We start from the raw sequence: 22,072 nt of genomic DNA on the forward strand, positions 1-22,072 counted from the left end.
TCCAACTGTATGCTGCCTACAAGAAACTCATCTAAGCAACAAGGATAAAAACAAATTCAAAGTGAAAGGCTGGAAAATAATACTCCAAGCAAATAACATCGGAAAAAAAGCAGGCGTAGCAATACTCATATCTGATAATGCTGACTACAAGACAACAAAAGTACTCAAAGACAAAAATGGTCATTTCATAATGATTAAGGGGAGGCTGAATCAAGAAGACATAACAATTCTTAATATATATGCACCAAACCAAGGAGCACCAAAATATATAAGACAGCTACTTATTGACCTTAAAACAAAAACTGACAAAAATACAGTCATACTTGGAGACCTCAATACACTGCTGACTGCTCTAGATCGGTCATCCAAACAGAGAATCAATAAAGATATATTGGCCATAAACAAAACACTAGAGCACCTGGATATGATAGACATCTACAGGACATTTCATCCCAAAGTGAAAGAGTATACGTTTTTCTCCAGTGTACATGGATCTCATTCTTAAGAATTGACCATATGTTGGGCCACAAAAACATCAGCAAACTCAGAAAAATCGAAGTTGTACCAAGCATATTTTCTGATCATAAAGCCTTGAAACTAGAATTCAACTGCAAAAAAGAGAAAAAAAAAAAACCACAAAAATATGGAAACTAAACAACATACTTTTAAAAAATGAATGGGTCAAAGAAGAAATAAGCGCAGAGATCAAAAGATATATACAGACAAATGAAAATGACAATATGACATATCAGAATCTATGGGATGCAGCAAAAGCAGTGATAAGAGGGAAGTTCATATCACTTCAGGGCTATATGAACAAACAAGAGAGAACCCAAGTGAACCACTTAACCTCACACCTTAAGGAACTGGAAAAAGAAGAACAAAGACAACCCAAAACCAGCCAAAAAAAAAATAGAGAACAGAAAAATTATAGAAAAAATTAATAAAACAAGGAGCTGGTTCTTTGAAAAGATCAACAAAATTGACAAACCTTTGGCAAGACTTACCAAGGAAAAAAGAGAAAGAACTCATATAAACAAAATTCAAAATGAAAGAGGAGAAATCACCACGGATATCATAGATATACAAAGAATTATTGTAGAATACTATGAAAAACTTTATGCCACTAAATTCAACAATCCAGAAGAAATGGATAAATTTCTAGGACAATACAACCTTCCTAGACTGAGTCAAGGAGAAGCAGAAAGCCTGAACAGACCAATTAGTAGGGAAGAAATAGAAAAAACTATTAAAAAGCTCCCCCAAATAAAAGTCCAGGCCCAGACGGCTATACTAGCAAATTCTGTCAAACATTCAAAGAACGTTTGATTCCTATTCTACCCAAAATGTTCCAAAAAATTGAAGAAGAAGCAATACTTCCAAACACATTTTATGAGGCCAACATAACCCTCATACCAAAACCAGGCAAGGCAAGGATGGCACAAAAAAAGAAAACTACAGACCAATATCTCTAATGAATACAGATGCTAAAATACTAAACAAAATACTAGCAAATTGAATACAACAACATATTTAAAAAATAATACATCATGATTAAGTGGGATTCATCTCAGAATCTCAAGGATGGTTCAACATACGTAAAACGGTTAACGTAATACACCATATCAACAAAACAAAGAACAAAAACCACATGATCTTATCAATAGATGCAGAAAAGGCATTCGATAAAATACAACACAATTTTATGTTTAAGACTCTGAACAAAATGGGTATAGAAGGAAAATATCTCAACATGAAAAGGCCATATATGATAAACCATCAGCTAACATCGTATTAAATGGCACAAAACTGAAGGCTTTCCCCCTTAAATCAGGAACAAGACAGGGTTGTCCACTCTCTCCACTCTTATTTAATGTGGTGCTAGAGGTTCTAGCCAGAACAATCAGACAAGACAAAGAAATAAAAGGCATCCATACCGGAAAAGAAGAAGTAAAGGTATCACTTTTTGCAGATGATATGATCCTATACATCGAAAACCGCAAAGAATCTACAAAAAGACTACTGGAAACAATAAGCCAATACAGTAAGGTCGCAGGATACAAAATTTAACATACAAAAGTCCATAGCCTTTCTATATGCCAACAATGAAACATTTAAGAATGAACTGAAAAAAATAATCCCCTTCACGATTGCAACAACAACAAAAAAAAATACCTAGGAATAAACATAACAAAGAATGTAAAGGACTTATATAATGAAAACTAAAAACCATTGTTAAGGGAAATTGAAAAAGATACAATGAGATGGAAGAATATTCCTTGCTCTTGGATAGGAAAATATACAAAGAACTCATAAAACTCAACAACAAACAAACAATCCAATAAAAAATGGGAACAGGACATGAACAGATACTTCTCTCAGAAAGAAATACAAATGGCCAACAGATATATGAAAAGATGCTCAGCTTCATTGGTTATTAGAGAAATGCAAATCAAAACTGCAATGAGATACCACCACACATCTGTTAGATTAGCTATTATGAACAAGACAAGTAATAGCAAATGTTGGAGAGGCTGTGGAGAAAAAGGAACCCTCATTCACTGTTGGTGGGAATGTAAAGTAGTACAACCATTATGGAAGAAAGTATGGTGGTTCCTCAAAAAACTGAAAATAGAACTACCTTATGACCCAGCAATCCCTCTACTGAGTATATACCCCCAAAACTCAGAAACATTGATACGTAAAGAGACATGCAGCCCCATGTTCATTACAGCATTGTTCACAGTGGCCAAGACATGGAAACAGCCAAAAAGCCCTTCAATAGAAGACTGGATAAAGATGTGGCACATATACACTATGGAATACTACTCAGCCATAAGAAGTGATGACATCGGATCATTTACAACAAAATGGTGGGATCTTGATAACATTATATGAAGTCAAATAAGTAAATCAGAAAAAAACAAGAACTGCATTATTCCATACGTAGATAGGACATAAAACCGAGACTAAGAGACATTGATAAGAGTGTGGTGGTTACAGGGGGAGGGAGAAGAAAAAGGGGAGGGGGAGAGGCACAAATAAAACTAGATAGAAGGTGACGGAGGACAATCTGACTTTGGGTGATGGGTTTGCAACATAATTGATTGACAAGGTAACCTGGACATGTTTTCTTTGAACATATGGACCCTGATTTATTGGTGTCGCCCTAGTAAAATTAATAAAAATAAATAAAAATAAAAAATTGCTCACTGTGGGATCTATTCCAATTTCTGTAAAACAATGAAAAGGTTCATTGGCATGTTTTTATTTTTAGAATGAATTGTACAACAAAGAGAACACATGAATGTGTCCTTTTAAAGTATGTCATGGTGAAAAGGAAAAAAAAACAAAAAACAAATACAATAGAATCCAAGAAGAGTTCTCAAAACAGTAACATGATAGGGGACAGGTAGGATTTGTAAATAGAAGCAATTCCAGCTGCCTTTCAATAGTACCTGTCTATGAAGGCACAAGTCTTCTTAAGTGTCAAGGCTCCGTCAGCACCATCACAAGGACAGGACCTTAAAGCGGTTTTACTAAGATCCCCACGGAAGATTCAGTGGTCAAACCTACAGCACTACTAAGAAGGTACAGGTAAGAGGTACCCCAAAATCACCGTTCATTTTCATAGTTCTATCTTCACCCTTTACACCAACACTAGGCAGGACGGAGGGTCTGGTTACTCATATAGTCATTCTACATTGGCCTTTAAGATGGCCACTTTTCTTTTGACCATACTGCACAATGTAATATCCCCAATAGACATACGACTGAAAAGCTGGATCTATGAAATCTTTCCAGAATGTCCACGGCTTCATGTCCAAGGCATGTTTTTGTGATTCATATTCCTAACCAGGAACCTCAGCCCCAGAGTCCATTGCCTGGAGATTCTTATTCAGTTGAGACCAATATGAGCCAGCCTGGATGACTCAGCAAGAACAAAAGTGGTGGGATGAGTAATTGTTCCTTTGAAGTCACTAGTTGGGTAAAAGCAGTTGTTCATTACCTGACAAGACAGGTTTCTCAGGCTGGCTGAGAACAAAACAAATAAATCAATGTCACTTTCCTCCCTAACATCTTAAAACTCTATATTTAAAATCTTTATGTCAGCTCACAAGTCAAGGAGAGCTATCCACAGAACTATGCATTTGGCCTCTGGTGATAACAAGGATGGACAAGGTAGGGAAGAAATGGCTGAGAGGACATCTGTAACTTCAGTGGAAAGAAATCCTACAGGAACACCAGCTGGTTCTCTTCTCTTGGTCGCTGCCTGTTATTTAAGGAATCCTACAAAGCTAATACAATGTCTTATTCCAACATGGGAAGCACATGTTAGTAAGAGAAAGTTGAAGATTTTATGGCAGTTCATTTTAAAGACTTGAACATTGAAGACCTTTCCCTCCCAGAGTTACAACCAATCTCAGGAGCAAATCCATGACTGCATTAGGGACTCTCATTTCCTAATTAATCTGAACCTCTCTATTTTCCATATTACATTACTCTAATTCACCCTTTTGGGGGAGATATCTTAAAATACTGTTTCCTAATAATTAGTAGCCGAGAAAGTTCTGAAGAGTTAATGCACAGTATAGTGAACAATATGATATGACCATCACCAAATTTGCTAAGAGACTCAGTCTTAATTATTCCCACTACAAAAAAAGAAATGATATTAATTTGATGTGCTCAAGGTGAAAACACTAAAATGGCGATCATACTACAATATGTAAATGTATCAATAGGTTGTATACCTTAAATTTAAATGTTATATGTCAAATACATTTCAATAAAAATTAAAAATAATGTTTAATTACAAATCTAGTGCTACTAAAAATATAGAAAATAAATTGATTTAATAGATGGCAGGTAACTATCCTACATCATTGCCTCATACTAAAGTTCTCTTAGGTGATAGTTAAATAGGTTTAACGATGTGTGGTTTTGGCAACAAATTGATTGGATATATTGTATCGCTGAGGCTCTGAAGTAAACTGAAGCAAAAAGTATTGCTCACACACCTAAGTACACCTGAGGATAAATATAAAATAGAAGCTAGAGCCCTAAGATCAGAGTATATGCTGCAGATGACACTGTGCAAACACATTTATTCACCATGCATCTGGTGCCATCCCACTGTGTGGCAAAAACAGGGTAACATCCCAGATCGAAGCCCTTTGCTCTTCTCATCCTAGTGGAGACCTACGTTTTGAGAAAGGGGGACATACAGCTAATAAGCAGCCAGGACTCGGTGTTCACAGGTTACACATGGAAAGTGATGGTGGTGAGAAGAGCAGAACCGTGCACAGGCTTGTCATGTTTAGAGACAGACGCTTATATCTCTATTCTAGAAAGACTTCCTGAAGATAAAATTTGGAGAGCTTCCTAAGGTTAAATTTGAAATGCTGTGCTTTAGTTGGGCTACTGAAACAACCTTTCAAGAAAAGAGCCACTGGCTGAGAACAAACCAGAATGATAAAGTTGCTCAAGTGCCCGCTACTGGGGGCTGGAAGCCCCCAGCCAAACATGCAGATGGGCAGATATGGATTTCAACCACGGAAAATGCCTTCTCCTACTCAGCCTTCCTTGCCTAGGGCCAGCCTACAGCAAAGTTCTTTTTTTTTTTTAACTCCCTTTCTATGTTTATCTTTAAGCAACCATTGTCACTGCTAGAAAAAAAAAAAGTAAAAGACTTCTACAAACTTTCAGGTGTTATCTTCCTACAATATTAGTCATAAAATCTCTAAAAAAGGGAAACAATGAAACCCAGCAACCACAGGGCGAGTCAAAACTGCAGTGAATTCAAGGAAATACCATGTCTGACCATCCTCTTTGGGGATAAAGTGAAGGAATACCCCCACCCCTGGCCCTCCAGGAGGCACGAGGACTTCTGTTTGCACTCAAGGGCCCTGTGTGTGGTGAACCACAGCTTTCTAGGCGCACAAAATCCCCTGCTCACACCGTCCCGGAGCCTGCCTCTCCCCTCTCTTCCCTCCTCCACACACACACTCGTGTCCTGCGCACTGCCTGTCCCCAAAATAGGCACGTTAGCCAAAGACAAAGGCCAACTAAAGTTGACGACTGAAGATCAAAGGTTCAGGTTTCAGTAGTCCTGGTTGACCAAGCGGAAGGGAGTGACAGGGACATGGCCTGCTGGCCAGACCCATCACAGGAAGCAATTTCTTCTACATCCAGGAAGGAGCAGCCCAAAGGCCTCAGGAAACAAAGGCAGCCTCCTGCCTGTGCTCTCTCACTGTCCTAAACACAGGCTGAGCTTTGCAGTAAAGCACTGTGTGGGGGCTCTGCTGCAGAGACCTGCCTGTCAGGTTTACCCATCTAGGCGGGGGATAAACAGTCCAGGCTGGTTTGGACACAAAGAAAAGGAAGCAAGCATCCAGAAAGGAACAAGTACTTAATGTAGGCAGGGCAGGGCTATACACTCTGCAAGATCGGCTGAAGGGGGAAGACTACAAAGGTAACCGGGTTCCCACTAGATGAGGAAGCATCCCTATGAGCTCTTGCTTGGCAATCAAGAAGTCTGGCCTTCGGGGGAGCTCCTGGTGTGGGGAGGTGAGCAGTGACAGCAAGGTCAGGGCAGCAGCAGCCTGGGTCTACCAGCCCATGTTCTGCCCTCTCCCTGCGGCGCTGCACCACCAGACTGTCTAGCTTTCAGCTCCGATTCTAGCTGAAGACCCCATTAGGGTGAACATGCAGGTTCTTCCAGATACAGAAGTTGTGGCAAAACCTCCCAGCAGTGGGAACAGCCACTGAGTCTGCAGAGAAGAGCAAGAATGACAGAAAGGAGACTAGGTGGCTAGCTGTGGAGTGAACAGACAACAATGGGATTTGGTGGAGAAGAGACGCCAGATGGCTAGAATGACTGCCTGTATGTCTCAGACGGGGGCTTTCTCCCTGCTCTAGTGCTAAATGCAAAGTCCCGACTCCCAACACATTTCCACCCCTGACACTGAGGAAAGAGCGTGAGCCCCTTACTAAGAGACACTGGTGCCAGGGGTCATTCCAACACGGCTGCAAGGGTGACAGGATAAATTTCAGTATAATTTGTCACTTTCCTTAGATAAACCACCTGGTGCTACCTGGACAATGAACTGAACTGACTTCCACAAATGCTGTAGAAAGGAGGCTGTTAATCCCCCATTAAACAAAAACCTAAAGAACCACAACATTTACCATGGAGCAGAGAGTTTCTGATTACCTAAAGCCAAGAACAAGAGGCTTTTTGAAAGGCTGGGGAGGAGATTATTAAATATTCTCATTCTTCAAACACTGATGCAGAGGAAGAACAGAGTGACACCAGGACAATGACCATGACCACCACATCACCAGGCACATCCACACATTTACATACAGAAGAATTACTGTGTTGCACGGGATCACAAGTGCCTTCATTACCTCTAGTTAGGGTCTCCTACAACGTGACCAGTCCCATTTTTTACCACCTGGTGTTCCCCAAAAGGCTTAGTGTCCCTTCCAATAGCCAATTTCCCTGCCTTTCAAAAAACTACATAGTCCAAGAGAGACCGCTGTTAAGAGTCAGGAAGAATTAGTTTCTATTAACTTAAGAGGCCTTGGGGGTTAAGGCACAGACTCTGGAGCCAGTCTGCCTGGGTGGCATCTCAGGTCTGCCATTTAGTAACTTAGGACATCAGGTGAAGTCATGTAGCCTCTCTGTGCCTTAGTCCTCTCATCTATAAAATGGGGACAAAAATAGTAGCTATACTGTAAGGACCAAATGCATTATGACATGTAAAGAATTTAAAACAGTGCTTGGCATATAGCAAGAACAATATTAATATTTGTTAATACTACTATCTTTATTATTAATGTCTGGGGTATATTACAGAAAACTTCTGTTTTCTAGACCTCTCTCAGATGGGCTGACAGCACCATCCCTACTCCAGGATAGTTTAAAGGCAAAATATAGTCATTTTAAAATAAAGTAATTTCAGATTACATTCATGTCCAAATTAAAAGCCTGTGATAAATTTTAGGTGGCCATGAATTCTTTGCAGCCGATCCATTAATAGGTGAAGTCTGTTTTCAACCCCCCCCCCCCATGAGCTGGCCCTTTCTTTGACCAATAGAAAGTACACTTTCCACTCTTGTCCTTTTGCTGGACAGCACTGTCATATGAAGGAGCTTGTGCTAGCCTCTTGCAGGATAAAAACAAATGATGGAGATGAGTTATCCCAGCTGCCATCTCCTAGATCAGCCGCCTCCCAGGCACCAGCATGAGTGACCCCAAGGGAGACTGCCAGAGCCCAGCCCAAATTGCTGACCCACAGAATCATGAGCTAATAAAACAGTGGTTTATTAAAACACTAAGTTTGGGGTGGTTTATTATTATGCAACAAGAGATAACTGCTACAGAGCCCTAAACAAATGAGCTTTGTTACCAGCAGCATTTCAAACACACACACACACACACACACACACACACACACACACACACACACACCAGGAAACCAGCCACTTGCATCTTTGCCAGGAGGTTCACCAACCACCACACGGTGCTTCCAAGCTCTCATTTCACCCACCTAGAAGTCACCCACCGCTGTCAGTATATTAGCTTGGGAAAAAGCTAAGATTAATTAATGATCAAATCTACGGAGATGGAAGCAAGCTTTCTGTGCCATCATGGTACGTGCCAAATTAGGTCTTTGCAGAGGGGGATGGTGTGGAAACACACATTTTGTTCTTTTTTGTCTGTGATAACTACAGAGCCAGAAATGGCAAGATTTGGCCTCCTTGGAAGTAGCTTAATACCATGGGTCTTAAATATTGCACAAAGAAGTGGGTAGCTACCTTCAAGACAGGATCAAACCAATTCAAGGTCAGCATCACCAGGTGAGATTCAGGGGGAGCCAGTCAGAACCAGACATTAAATCCCCACAGCCCAGGTATGTGACTCCAAGAATTCAGGAAGCCCAAAATGCCTTCATTTTTTCTGCTTTTCACAGTAAGAAAATAATAAATTTTAAGCTTTGATTTTTCTATGACCTAAGCAAATAAACCCACACTACACATAACACAGGAAAAGAAAATACTGAGTTCCATAGATCAGTGTTCTCTTATGGGTAACATGCAGGAATAACTGGTAATCAGCTTGGTAGGAAAATCATTCTGAAATATGCTATGAGAGATTTTGGAGGCTTAAAGTCCTTGTCTACTATAAACAAAGTCACCACATCTAAATGAACCAATCTTATTAATTTGGTAAGTGAGATCACACATAGTGCTAAAGGTTCTTAGACCAAGACCAGAAGCTTCTGTCATGCGTATGTGCTTGTTCATCACAGGTTTGTTGAGCACGTACTTTGCACTGTCTACTCTGTGGGTGCATGGGCGTGGGGAGAAAGTTGGTAGCAGGCATAGAAGTGGGGATGACAACAAGTATAGAAAAGTAACTAAGACACTTCACCTTTGAAGAGTTTATAGGTCTGATCATCTTGAAAAACTAAATTCCCCGAGTAAGCCAGCTGAGCCCCACCAAAACTGCTGCACCAGTTAGAACTGATCAGGTTATAAACCAAGAGAGTTCAGAAAGCTCCTGATTTCATGGAATTCCAGAGCTGACTAGTGTTACACATCCCCTAATATTTAAACTAAAATTTTAACATTACAGGCTATGAAATAGCAAATGAAAAGGAGAATTAACAAAAGACTGTTGAAATAACATATACATTTCTAACACAGAAAATGTTTTTTTTTTTATAACAACAGATCTTTGGTACAAAAAGGAAGTCTTTGTATTTGACAGACTATACAATTCTATATGCTTTATTATTAGTACAAATTTAGTATGATTCACAATAAAAGATTATAAACTACTATCCCTAATGAACTACTGATTTTCAGAGAAAAATAAGGAATGGTCAAAATGTAGTTACTATTTTTGTGGCTTCCCAGCTGGCAAAGAGATGCTAACCCTCTTTTTGACCTATAGAGCTTTACAACATTAAGTCATTATAGGGGTCGGGGTAGTAAACTAAAAAAACACAACTTTATAAACTTATTTTCTTAACAGTGGGGTATGCTAGTTTACTTAAGGTCCTAAATTTCCTCAGGGACATAGTAACCCTATAATTCCCTGAGGACCTTTTTCTTATAATTCTTGACTATTATGGCTAAAGCAGTGGGTTTAGAAGGGGCCGTATTCCCTAGATCTTCTCCTCGGGTCTGGCTCCAGGTAGGAGGTGGGGATTCCCCAGAGCCCAAGCAGAGGAGGGCAGGGGGCTGTAGCAAGGTGATGATAGCCTCTAGCTTACTGCACTGTTACCTTTTGCCTGACCAAGCAGTGGCTCAGCCCTTGAGCTAAGAAAGAGGTTTCTTTGTTATATACACTATAAGGGAATCAGGGTGCATGGGATTCCCGGTGCCCAAGGGGGAGGGGCAGGTGCCCGAAACTGTGAGGGGAGCCTGCCGCTTCTCCTTTTCTCTGCCGCTTCTCCTGCAGCCAGCTGCAGCCTGGCTGCCTTTTCTTTCTCTACCTCTGCTGCCGTACTGAGCTGCATACTGACTGTGCCACCTGCCTGTGGGTGGGTGCTGGTGATAGTACACTAGACTCTCTATGTTTTCTATGGGTCTAGCAATCCCTGGTTTGGCCAGTCTGCTCTTAAGTTGGCCATTTTAATTTACAGAGAGTTCTCAATGTATCTTCTTAATATTAATTCTTACCCTTTATTTTCTAAATGGGTAAAATTTCTTTGGGTCAGTAGCTGAATATCTGAATATCTGAAACTAGTTTCTACTCTATACTTCCTTCAGCACTCTCTTATGTCTTTAGTTAGTTCCTATAATTTGTGGGCTTGTTTATGAATTTCCTTTAATATAGTTCTTAAAAAATTTCTTAACATAACCTGGTCTTCCCGTGGCTATGTCAGTCCACACATCTATATATGGCATCTGGTCAGGGTGCAGGACCCAACAGACATTTGCCCTGACAGCAAAGAGTGTGGGTAAATTGAAGGTGCCCCCCGAGGGCCACCCTACAACAAAGGTTGGCCATTCTAGTTCACAAAGAGTCCGCAACGTGGCGGAATCAACAGGAGTCCCATAGTCTCGTGCCCTGAGAGAGAAATCAGAAAAGTTATCAAGCAAGCACTGAAGAGGCGTTAGGGCAGCAGATTGCCCCTGACCCATGGCTCTTGACTCTCGAAGGAATCCTGTGAGGAAGCAATGGGTGAAGCAGACAAACAAACCAAGTATGCACATGAAACAAACAAAACTTCTAAACCGAAACCAAAAGGGAGAAGGCAGCGTTCTGCATTCCCCGACTGACTGGGTGGGAAGAAATCAAGTGGTGTCCTGCCTGCTCCACTATACCCTTTTCTAACCAGAGCTCTGTTTCCAAATATTCAAAGAGGAAGCTTCCTTACCAAACAGTCTCGAGACTCCAAATGTTTCAAATCAGCCAAATTCAGTTTCCAAACGGCAACAGCTGGAGGCTGGCCAGCTACCAACGTCTGCTGCAGCCCACTCCGTGAGGAGGGGTCTTACACGGCCAATCTCGCTGGGGCCTCCATATGTTACATCCCAGGAGACAGACACAGCAAACCCAAAGTGAATTTTATAAGTTTTATTGCAAATCTGTGCAGGGACTGCAGGCAACCCACGCAAGGGAGCACTGCAGCCCCGAGCTTCTAAAATGGCTCCTTTTTATAGGGTGGCTATCTAGGCTGAGCAAGCAAGCAATGTTTACAGGGGCAGGAGAGGTGCAATTAGCTGACTTTATTCTTGGCTAAGTCTCTAGGGTAGGGCTTCCTGGATGTTGGGTACATAGAGTTCTATGGAAAATATTGCTACAATTCTAATGGTTGTTTATCTTTTTCCTCCAGCCATGTACTGGATGTACTCAGTTTTCATGGCTGGTGGCCTGCACCGCTTGTCCTAAGATGTCACAACTAGACATACATAGTACACAGATGAAGATGCAAACTGAAGGGACTTTCCCAAAGGGAAGGTGTGCAGAGCCACACTGGAATCTCCGGGAGCCAGGCCAGTAGGACCCCTGCCAAGCCCCACTTAAGATACAAGGTATTTACAATGTGAGGGGCATAGACACCCCATAATTGCAACCCCCATAATTGTCTCAGAAAGAAATTGGCTACCCAATACAGTGAGCAGAAGCTCTGGACTCCTCATAGGGGAGCAATGCAAGGATACAATCTCTTGTGGAATAAATTTAAGAGCCCTCTAACCATACACAGTGGCCATTAAAATAGGCCTGTGAAAGCAAAGGGACAGGAAAATACTTGTTACATTTAAAATTCAAAACTTAAACATATAGTAACTATGTGAACACACTGTGCACAGGGGCCAGGCACATTCACCTGTCCATGACTTAGAGAGTTGGCGTCTTTTAAAACTGGGGAGCCCTGGCTGGATAGCTTGGTTGGTCAGAGCTTCATCCCAAAGCCCAGGAGGTGCCAGTTCAATCCGGATCAGGGCACTTACAGGAATAGCTTGATGTTTCTGTATCTGTCTCTCTGTCTCTCTCTCCCTTCCTCTCTTACTAAAAATAAATTAAAAAAAAATTTTAGCTGGGTGGTTTTTAATCTTCATTATATTCTCTATACGCCAAATATTCTTTCACAATCTTGAACTACTTATATATATTTTTAATGTTCTGACTGCATCATTGCAGAATGTCAATGGAAAGTGGCCAGAGGACAAAGAGCACCAGAGCAGGGGCAAATGTGAAGGCTGAGTGGACCGTCGCCACAAACATCCGCATGTGGTTGAAGTTGCAGTGCGGTCCACCCCAGAGTGGGCTGGTGAGTCAGTTACACCCATTCTGCCCCTTTCTAGCATGGCTGGTTTACTTTGAGCAACTTACCTAATCACTTTAAACCTGTTTCCTCAACTGTAAAAGGTGGATATTCATAGGGCCTTCCTCCTAGGGATGCTGTGCAGATTAGGAAAGAATAATGCAAATAATATGCTTAGCTTCGGGCCTAGCAGGAAGTAGGAGCCAATAAATGTTAGCGGTCATGGTTGTGGTGACAGAGACGAGACGGTTAATATTAGAGTTACTTTTTAATTACCATTGTTAGCATTATTATTGTGACTATCATGATGATGATGATGATGTTCCTGACACTTTTGAAAGCTATAACTAAAAAGGCATTAAAGTCTCCTTGCTTTGGATGATCGCCCAGTGCTCTCCAGAGGTCTCATTGCTGGACCATCACTGCTCTGATCTCCACACACTTCAGGTTCATTCACTGCAGACTCTTAAGCTGAGGTAACAACTCACATACCACCCAGTATTCCCTGAGGGGTAAAACTGATGATAACATACAGATTCCTACTTGTTTTCTTGGACTTAATTAGGGTAGTACAATATCATCCTTTAAAAAAAGGCAAGCAGTAAAAAAGCATCTTAGTAGATGTCTACAGAATACTGCTTTGTACTTGAAACACATAATTAGCATTAACAAACACAGGTACTAATAATTCAAGCTGCTCTTTAGACAAGAAACAGGAAGGTAAACATGGCCCAGGCCCCATCAGCACATAATCTCAGACAACTTCCTTTGGAGGCGGACTCCTTCACCATCAGCTGCAAGGTGGGAGGTCTGCGTGCAGGGCAGGGAGCCTCTACTCTGGGAGCTGCACCCACACCAGGCAGGCTACTTCGCAGACCAGGCTGAGGTCTCTGGAGCTACAAAAAGACAATTCTTGGTCTCTGCAGCCAGCCCTCAGAAAACCAGATTTCAGATTCAGTGTTTTCACGGGGAAAATGGAAAATGGAGACGTGCCTAACAATCAAACCTGCTCAGCCTGTGCATTAAGGACCATACCTGAACCAAAAGGGCGAAATGAAATAAAAAGTGGTCATTAGTAAAAGACAACTTTAAATGTGCCCACATCAATGCTGTTGCCTCTTCTCTGTTAGAGTTAACACTCTCATCCTGTTTGGGATCAAGAAATATTTTCTAGTCCTTAACATTTGAATATCCTGTAATTACAAATGCTCAATGATCTAATCAGAACATGCACTTACTAAGTAGAATGAGCAACTTATTTCAGCTGACAGAAACACTTCTGAGCATTGCTTCCCCTCCCCAGATATTCTCACCCCTGTGACTGGGACCATTACCCTAGAAGGTTCTCTCTTAATGGACCAAATTAGTATATTATGTGGGAAGCAGAAAAGTTTTTGATCTGCTGATCACTGCCTGGGTACAGAGACGCCCTCCTTGGGTTCACTAGAAATGGAACTAAAGCCAAAACCAGGATTGGAAATGCCCGGACTCCAGGGAGCAGCAAAGGGTTGGAATGGGAGAGAACACCTGGCACACTTCCAAGGAGATGGGCTAAAGACAGAGTCCCAAGACATTCAAGAGCACATGCAGATCCCTCACAAGCCGGCCCAAAGCTTCCGGATGAAATGCCAAAGGCCATCTGTAATCACTTCCATCCTTACCTTAAGACAGACAGTGTGGCTGTCAGACTCCTCGCCAACTGTGCCCAAAGGAAGTAACTACCAGTCTACCAAAGAAAAAAAAGATAAGTTGAGTTACATTCCTGAACAGCTGGAATGTTTTCTCACAAAAGGCAGATCTCCGGATGTTTGACAACCTTGCAGAGTAGAACAGCAGCAATATAACCAATTGAACAATATCAAATGCATGAAATCCCCGGAATCAGGTCAGGTAATGCTGTTCAGTTTACAGAGAGAGTGAGCTAATGTTTTATTAACATGCACCTGGGCCCCTTCTAGTTGGGAATGGTAATAACTGGTGAAATCATGTACCTCATCACGTCCCTCTACAAAAATGGCTGTTTAGCAAGCAGCTGGCAGAACTCTGTAACACTAACAAATAGCAGGGTGTGCTGGCAGGTCAGCACATTCACACAGTCAACACATCCACACACAGTGCAGGCTCTATGCCATGTAGCCAACCCGGCTTTGGAAGACAGCCCTACCAGGTGATGAAATCATGACAACATGAGACTTGAACCTAGATGAGGAGGTGGGAGGGAACTGGAAACGTTATCTACATGCATTCAAATAAGCAAATGTTAAGGACAAGTAACGATTATGTCCAGTTTTTAAAAACTTTATTATATATTTAATCCCTATCTATGATGGTTAATTTTACACGTTTAATCAATTGGGCTGGGTTATGATACCCAATTGTTTGGTTAAACACATCTCGATGTTGCTGAAAGGATTGATTTTAGAAGTGATTAACATTAAAATTAGTGAATTTTGAGTAAAGTAGATTACCCACCATAATATGAGAGGACCTCATCAGATCAGCTGAGGCCTTAAGAGGAAAAATTGATTCCCTCTTGAGTCTCCAACCTGCTGGCCTGCCCTGCAAATTTCAAACCTGCTAGCCTCCACACTCATGTGAGTCAATTCCTTAAAACAAACATCACTGTCAGTGGGGCAGCTGTGCTAGGCTTGCTTGCGGGGTTACCAGGTATAAGCACTTTGCCTGATTCGTGTGTGAGCACGTGGCAGTGCCACGTGTGTATGGCCTATATAAGGTCATGGGTGCTCGTGCTCAGGATTGCAGATGGCAGATTGCCTGTCTGCCACTGTGAGGGGCCAGTCTTGCTGTTTCTTTGCCTGAGAAATAATTTCCCCTCCCTGTGTGCTTGTCTGCTGTAGTGAGACTCTATTAAACAGAATGGCCCAACCCTGTCCAGCTCCGCAGTTTCTTCTACCATCTGCCCGAGTCCAGTGTGAACTCGCCTGGCCTTGCCACTAGCATTACATCTGGCGTAGTGGGCAGGATTCGGAGCAGATGAGTATGGAGCCATTGACACCCTTGAGGGGTGGAATAGAAGAGTGGCTGTTCCCGGTGGCTGTCCTGGTGGGGACCGTGGGCTGAGTGTTTTTTACAATCCTGCGAGAAGAAACCAAGAGCTCTGTGCAAGAAGCTGAGAGAGGTCGAAAGCCCCAAGATGAGCTGCATACTGAGCACCATTGACAGTGTGAACCAGAACAAGCACTGGAGAAGGAGGCCAACCGGGTCTGAGAGCTGCAGTGTGAGATGCAGGCTGAGTGCCAACAGTGCCTGGAACTGGAGCGGTCTCTGGACAAAGAGTTACGGATTCATGAGTTGCAGTTTGCCCTGGAAGCTGAACGTTGGCAGCAATGGTTGTTGGAGAAACAGCTGTGGGTTTAAGAACTCGAGAGTTAGCTTTAGGATGAGAGCCGGCAGCCACAGGAGCCAAAGTGGGTGCAGAAGATGGAGCTGCATTACTGCCAGTGGAGTGGCTCTGAGTCAGCGGGAACAGGCGTTTCCCACTCTTCTGAGGGGGAGGCTCAGGCTGCAACTGCCGTCTGCAGACTCGGAGCCCAGCCAGTGATCTCCAAGAAGGTAAAGGCCCAGCAGCCAAGAGTCTCTCAGGGGCAGCCACAGCCTCCTCCTGAGGTAGTGGAGCACTCTGTGGTCCAGCCCTACACCCGGGCAGAGCTGTCAGAGTTGGGGGTGAAATTCAGGCAGAAACCTGCTGAGCCCCTGGCAGCCTGCTTGGTGTGGCTGCAGGACATAGGGGTGGATGCTCCATGCTGTCCAGAACAGGAAGGAACCTAAGGCTGTGAGGGCTGCTGCCTGTGCTCCCTGCCCCCTCAACTGACATGAGAAATGGGCCTGTGAAAGTTAGCAAACACAGATGTGGGGGGATTTGAATGTGGCCGGGGCAGATAGAGAGAAATTAGATGGCAAGTCTAATAAAATCTTGTTAGAGCTTTGGTGGCAACTTGAGACAAAACAGGTTCCAGCCACTGAAAAAGCAGGGGAAGCGTTGACCCCAGCATCGGCCAGGAAAATGGCTGGCGTTCAGGTTACAGGATCCCCAAGACCCACTGTCCCAGTTTGAACTGGGGGAAGGGTGAGGGACCCATCCGACAGGGACAGGTGGGGGCCAGAGGCCCCATGTGAAATTGGCAATCCACTGGTCCCCTCCTAATGTGCAGCAGGTGTTGGCATTAGAAGAGAATAGGTGCTTTTTTTTTTTTTTTTTTTTTACAGCAGCAGCAGCTAAGAGAACTGTTAAGGCGACACAGGCCTTGAATGTGTTTGACCCCGCCGGGTCCTATAAGTTTGTTGAGGGGTTTGGATGGAGCTTGTGGCAACGGACAGCACACTATGGAAAGGTGCTGAGGCCTGTTAATAAAGAACCATATGGCTAGTTGCCTGTACTGGACCTTTACCTTGGTGATTAGCACAGACAGCTGGGCTGTCTATCATGGACTGTGACCAGAGGGGGACATTGGCTCCCTTGATGGATGGACACATCGCTCATGGACAGTACTGTGAGAGACCCTGATGGGGGGCTCACGGCACTAGTGGAGGCCCTCTTGCACCGGTTCTCATCCAGTTGCAGAGGTGAACTAGGGACACTTTATGGTTTTCATGAACACAGCCCTGGACTATACAGGTTCTCCCACCTACCATGGGGTAGGGAGTTAGAGGTGGGCCTCCGGGTGACACCCTGGGCCAAGTGCTCAGGGAGACATAGTAGAGGGCACCTTTGTAGTTATTGTAATTATTGTGTAACTTTGGCTATAGTCTCTGTTTCCTGTTGTATAGACTGTGAAACAAGCAACCCTAAATGGGTGGAATGTGGGGCAGCTGTGTTAGGCTTGCTCACAGGTTTACCGGCTGCAAGCACTTGGCCTGATTGGTGCATGAGCGCATGGCAGTGCCGCATGTGTATGGCCTATATAAGGCTATGGGCTTGCGCTCAGCAAATGTGTGGATTGTCTGCCCACCATTGTGAGGGGCCATTTTGCTGTTTGTTTGCCTGAGAGTCAGTTTCCCTTGCCTGTGTGCTTGTCCGTCGTTGTGAGACTTCATTAAACAGAATGGCCCAACCCCTTCCAGCTCCACAGTTTTTCTACCATCTGCCCGAATCCAATGTGAACCTGCCTGGCCTCAGCCACCAGCATTACACACACACACCCTATTCATCAGGGTTCTCCAGAGAATGTTGACTGATAAACCATCAAAGGTCAAAAACTTGTGTACAGTATGTATACCACATAAAGAAGACAACATAACAAAAAGAGTCTACAAGAGTATGAGGAAAAATTAGTCCATAGAAATGTATATTATAAAGCACAAACTATTACTTGATAAAATTCATAAATCAGGTCCTGAGCATCCTAGTGGCCAAAGCAAAGAGAAAACCGTCACAAGATAAACACACTGACTTTAAGATAATACAATTTACACACTTCTCAAGAGTGTTAGCTTTTTCTTATCGTAGAGAAATTTCTCCCAAAATGTTAACCTTCTCTTCCTTGGGTAAATTCTTAAAGGATCCTTTACCACCCACACTGGGAGGTCAGGAGGCAAAGTCATAGTAATAGTGCCTCTACGTGAATACAGCAGCGAGTCTCCTCCTTGCTTTTTATTGCTTCCATGGCTCATGGAAGTGATTCTCAAGGCCAAAATGACACCCTAAGCACAGAGCAATCAGATAATCTGGCTTGATCCAGGGATCACACTGAAAATTTCTGGAAGAATAAGTGAACTCCATATCCTCAGAGATATTACGTAGAAATATTATCATCTCTCCCAACAAGAAGCTAGGTAGAATCAGGCTACAGCTGAGACTTTGGTCTCTGGCAACAGTCTAGAGTCAAGGTTTTCTCTGTTGCCGGCTAGGGGCAGAGCCACAGGAAAACTGCCCTCTGAAGGTTTAGAAGCGCAGGCTTACTTCTAAGTTTCTACGTTTGGAGAAGTCATATATCCTTCCTGAATTGGAATCAATTTTTAAAACATTTTTATGGCAAAATACACATAATATAAAATTCACCATTGAACATTTTAAGTGTACAGTTAAGTGGCATTAAGTACATTTGCAATATTATGCAACTATCATCACTACCCACTTCCAAAACTTTGTCGTCATCTCAAACAGAACCTGTGTCCCCACTAAACACTAAGTCCCCATTACCCTCTTCCCTCAGGTCCCGATAAGCACTATTCTGCTTTCTGTCTCTATGACTTTGCCTATCTGAATATTTGCTGCATATAAATGAATCATCCATTTGTCCCTTTGTGTCCATAGTTCACTAAGCATAATGTTTTCAAGGCTCATCCCTGTTGTATCATGTATCAGAATTCCATTCCTTTCTATGCCCGAATAATACTCCATTGCAAGTACACACCACATTATGTTTATCCTGGAATCAATTTTTATGTAATTGATTCAACAAGTAATTATCAAATATTTATAATGTGAAAAGTTTGATTTTTTTTAATACTAACTTTATTCTAAGAACTATGTATAAGAGGCAGAAAAGCTACTCCACCAGGAACCAGTTAATTATATAACGCTTCATTTCAGAATCAGTGGCAGCAGCCAGCAAACAAGTCTCTTTAATTTCTTCCCTAAGGGCCAGGTGAATCTCCCCAACAATCTTAATTAATGTTCTTCATATTCAAAGCTGAAGGGAGATAAGAACATGCCCACTATCTGGCCAGTGTCACTAGAACTGTTCCTGTCTTGGTGCCTAAAGCTGAAGTAGCCTTCTTGACCCCCAGCCCAGTGGTAATAAGCTTCTAGCCAAACAGCTGAGGCAGAGTCAGAGCGACTGCGCTACTGGGAGCCCTGCTTCCCACCCCTGCAGATAACACACCGGTGAAATCAGCTGGAAACGCACGTCTCCCCCTGCCTGCTTGCCACCCACAAGCTCTTCCTTCCTTGAGCACAGAAATAAGGTAACCAGCCTTCTCTGTGGAAACATGGGCCTGAAGACAAACACAGCTCCTCCGCACCAAGACAACTGGACGGTTGAAAGAGAAAGCAAGAAGCTACACTACTCTCTGGTTTTTATCTTCAGAGAGAATAAAAGAGTCCATGGCACGGGAGGGAGATGCCACTGCCACCTGAATACACACAGAAGCCCATGTGAGTCATCAAAAGATGTCCCCAGGAAGCTGATGAAAAACCATCACTTTTGCACACGGACAAGAGAACGGCAAGCAAAATCAAGAGCCATAGAGAACGCAGGCCCCTCTGTTCAGCATGCAGCTCTCAGCTGAGAAGACCTCGTGGTCACCCCGAATGGTTAGCACACGGATTAGTGGAAGTTCATTCACTAGTTTGGTGTTCAGTTAGCTGGGAACATGTCATCTAAATATCAAAACTGCTATGAAAAATTACAGAGAATTTAGTCTAGAGTTCCTTCTGTATATTGTTTAAGACTATCTTTTTTTCAAGAGCAAGAGTTTCTCCTAGATAAAAACAAAATGAATACTGGGAAGATTGCTCTGTTTAGTATATAGGTAAGGAATCCATTACCTCTAAAACAGCAGACATTTCTGACTGAAACTATGTTGCTAAGACAAAGGATCTAAAATTAACCTAATCAGGAATCCCACCCCCAACCCAATAAGAAGCACTCAGTTCTCTGTCCCAAATAATTATTCAATACTTCTTCCCAGGGCATCAGTCATACACATTCTCGAAGTGGATAAGGGGCACTAAAATTTTACCTGTGGCAATCATTATGACCCTCCAAGTTGTGTTACATTCATGCAAGCCTTTCTGATGCACACGCACACCCTCAAAAACATTTTCAGCCTATTTGGTTGGCTCAGTGGTAGAGCATTGGCCTGGCATGTGAAAGTCCTGGATTCTATTCCCGGCCAGGGCACACAGGAGAAGCACTCATCTGCTTCTCCACCTTCCCCCTCTCCTTCCTCTCTATCTCTCTCTTCCCCTCCGGCAGCCAAGGCTCCATTGGAGTAAAGTTGGCCCGGGTGCTGAGGATGGCTCCATAGCCTCTGCCTCAGGCGCTAGAATGGCTTCAGTTGCAATGGAGCAATGGCCCAGATGGGCAGAGCATCACCCCCTGGTGGGCTTGCCGGGTGGATACCAGTCGGGTAAATGCAGGAGTCTGTCTTGTCTCTCTGCCTCCTTGCTTCTCACTTCAGAAAAATACAAAAAAAATTTTTTTTTTTGCTATGTCCTAGATTCAGTCTCAAAGACAAGAACCCCAACAAGACAATCAGGGTTTGTTAGTAGTTATAAAATTCAACTTGAATTTGGCACAATGTCAATTCCCTTCTGTGATGGGCTGAATTGTGTTCTTATTTCAAAAGTCATATGTTGAAATTTTACCCCCCCCAGTAATTCAGAATGTGACTATATGTAGATATAAGGTCTTTAATGAAATAATTACATTAAAATGAGGTCCTTAGAGTGGGCTCTAATCCAGGATAGCTGCTGTTCCAGTAAGAGAAAATTTGGACACAGGTACAGAAGAAATGCCATGTGAAGACACAAGGAGGAAACAGCCCTCTGCAAGCCAAGGAGAGACCCCTCAGGAGAAAGCAACCCTGCCGAATCGTGATCTAGGGCTTCCAGCTTCTAGAACTACGAGAAGAGAAGTATCTGTTGTTTAAACTACCTAGTCTGTGATACTTGTTATGGCCACCCTGAATAACTAATACTCTCCCCTTTTTCCTTCTCTAAACACCCGATTCTCAGGAAGGAGTCTATAAAAGTTGCAGGGTTACTCTGTCTCCTACCCCTCTTAGGGCCTTATTTCCTTACCCCCAAAGGGGTAATCTCCAAATCCAAAGAAAGTGATGAGTGGAAACTCCTACTAATACCCTGAAGACTCCCTACTCCAAAACAGGACACCACTGTTCCAAAGAGCCTGACCTTATATTATAGGAATTTTCTCAGCCTTCTCCAAAAGCTCTGTGCTGAGTAGAAGCCGCCCTGCAAACAGCCTCTCTGGGACACTACTCCCAGAGACTGTGTCCCACATTTCTCAGGACTGCTCAGGTGCCTTAACCAAGCTCAGGTCCCTCTCTTCCAAAAAAGAAGAGTAAGAGTTACGAGCCAAAGTGCCCTGCACATTAATGAAGCGAGTCTGGAGCAAGAGATTATTGGGGACAAAGGACTCCAAGCTGCTTCAGGACCTGAGTCACAAGTAATGACTTTTTCCTTCATGGAAAAGGTTTGTATGTGAGGGCTGACTGATGCCTCTGCTGATGCTAAGAGCCACAAACCCACAGCTAGTTTCCATACTCTCCAGATACCATGCTTGGCTTATAGCATA

The 22,072-nt window shown here is 43.0% G+C and overlaps 1 protein-coding gene across 6 annotated transcripts in view; it reads right to left on the minus strand.

The window, feature by feature from the left end:
• Positions 1-22,072, minus strand: part of LYPD6B (LY6/PLAUR domain containing 6B) — a 198,170-nt gene that overhangs the window by 51,982 nt on the left and 124,116 nt on the right. For 3 of the 6 annotated variants that reach the window (XM_066280155.1, XM_066280150.1, XM_066280151.1), the window contains one exon: positions 14,453-14,517. The exons of the other annotated variants lie outside the window; for them this stretch is intronic. The gene's annotated coding sequence lies outside the window, so the exon portion shown is untranslated. The remainder of the gene's footprint in view (positions 1-14,452; positions 14,518-22,072) is intronic. 6 annotated transcript variants of the gene reach the window in all.

The sequence above is a fragment of the Saccopteryx bilineata genome, chromosome 5 (genome assembly GCF_036850765.1).
Source record: "Saccopteryx bilineata isolate mSacBil1 chromosome 5, mSacBil1_pri_phased_curated, whole genome shotgun sequence".
NCBI classification, from domain to species: domain Eukaryota; kingdom Metazoa; phylum Chordata; class Mammalia; order Chiroptera; family Emballonuridae; genus Saccopteryx; species Saccopteryx bilineata.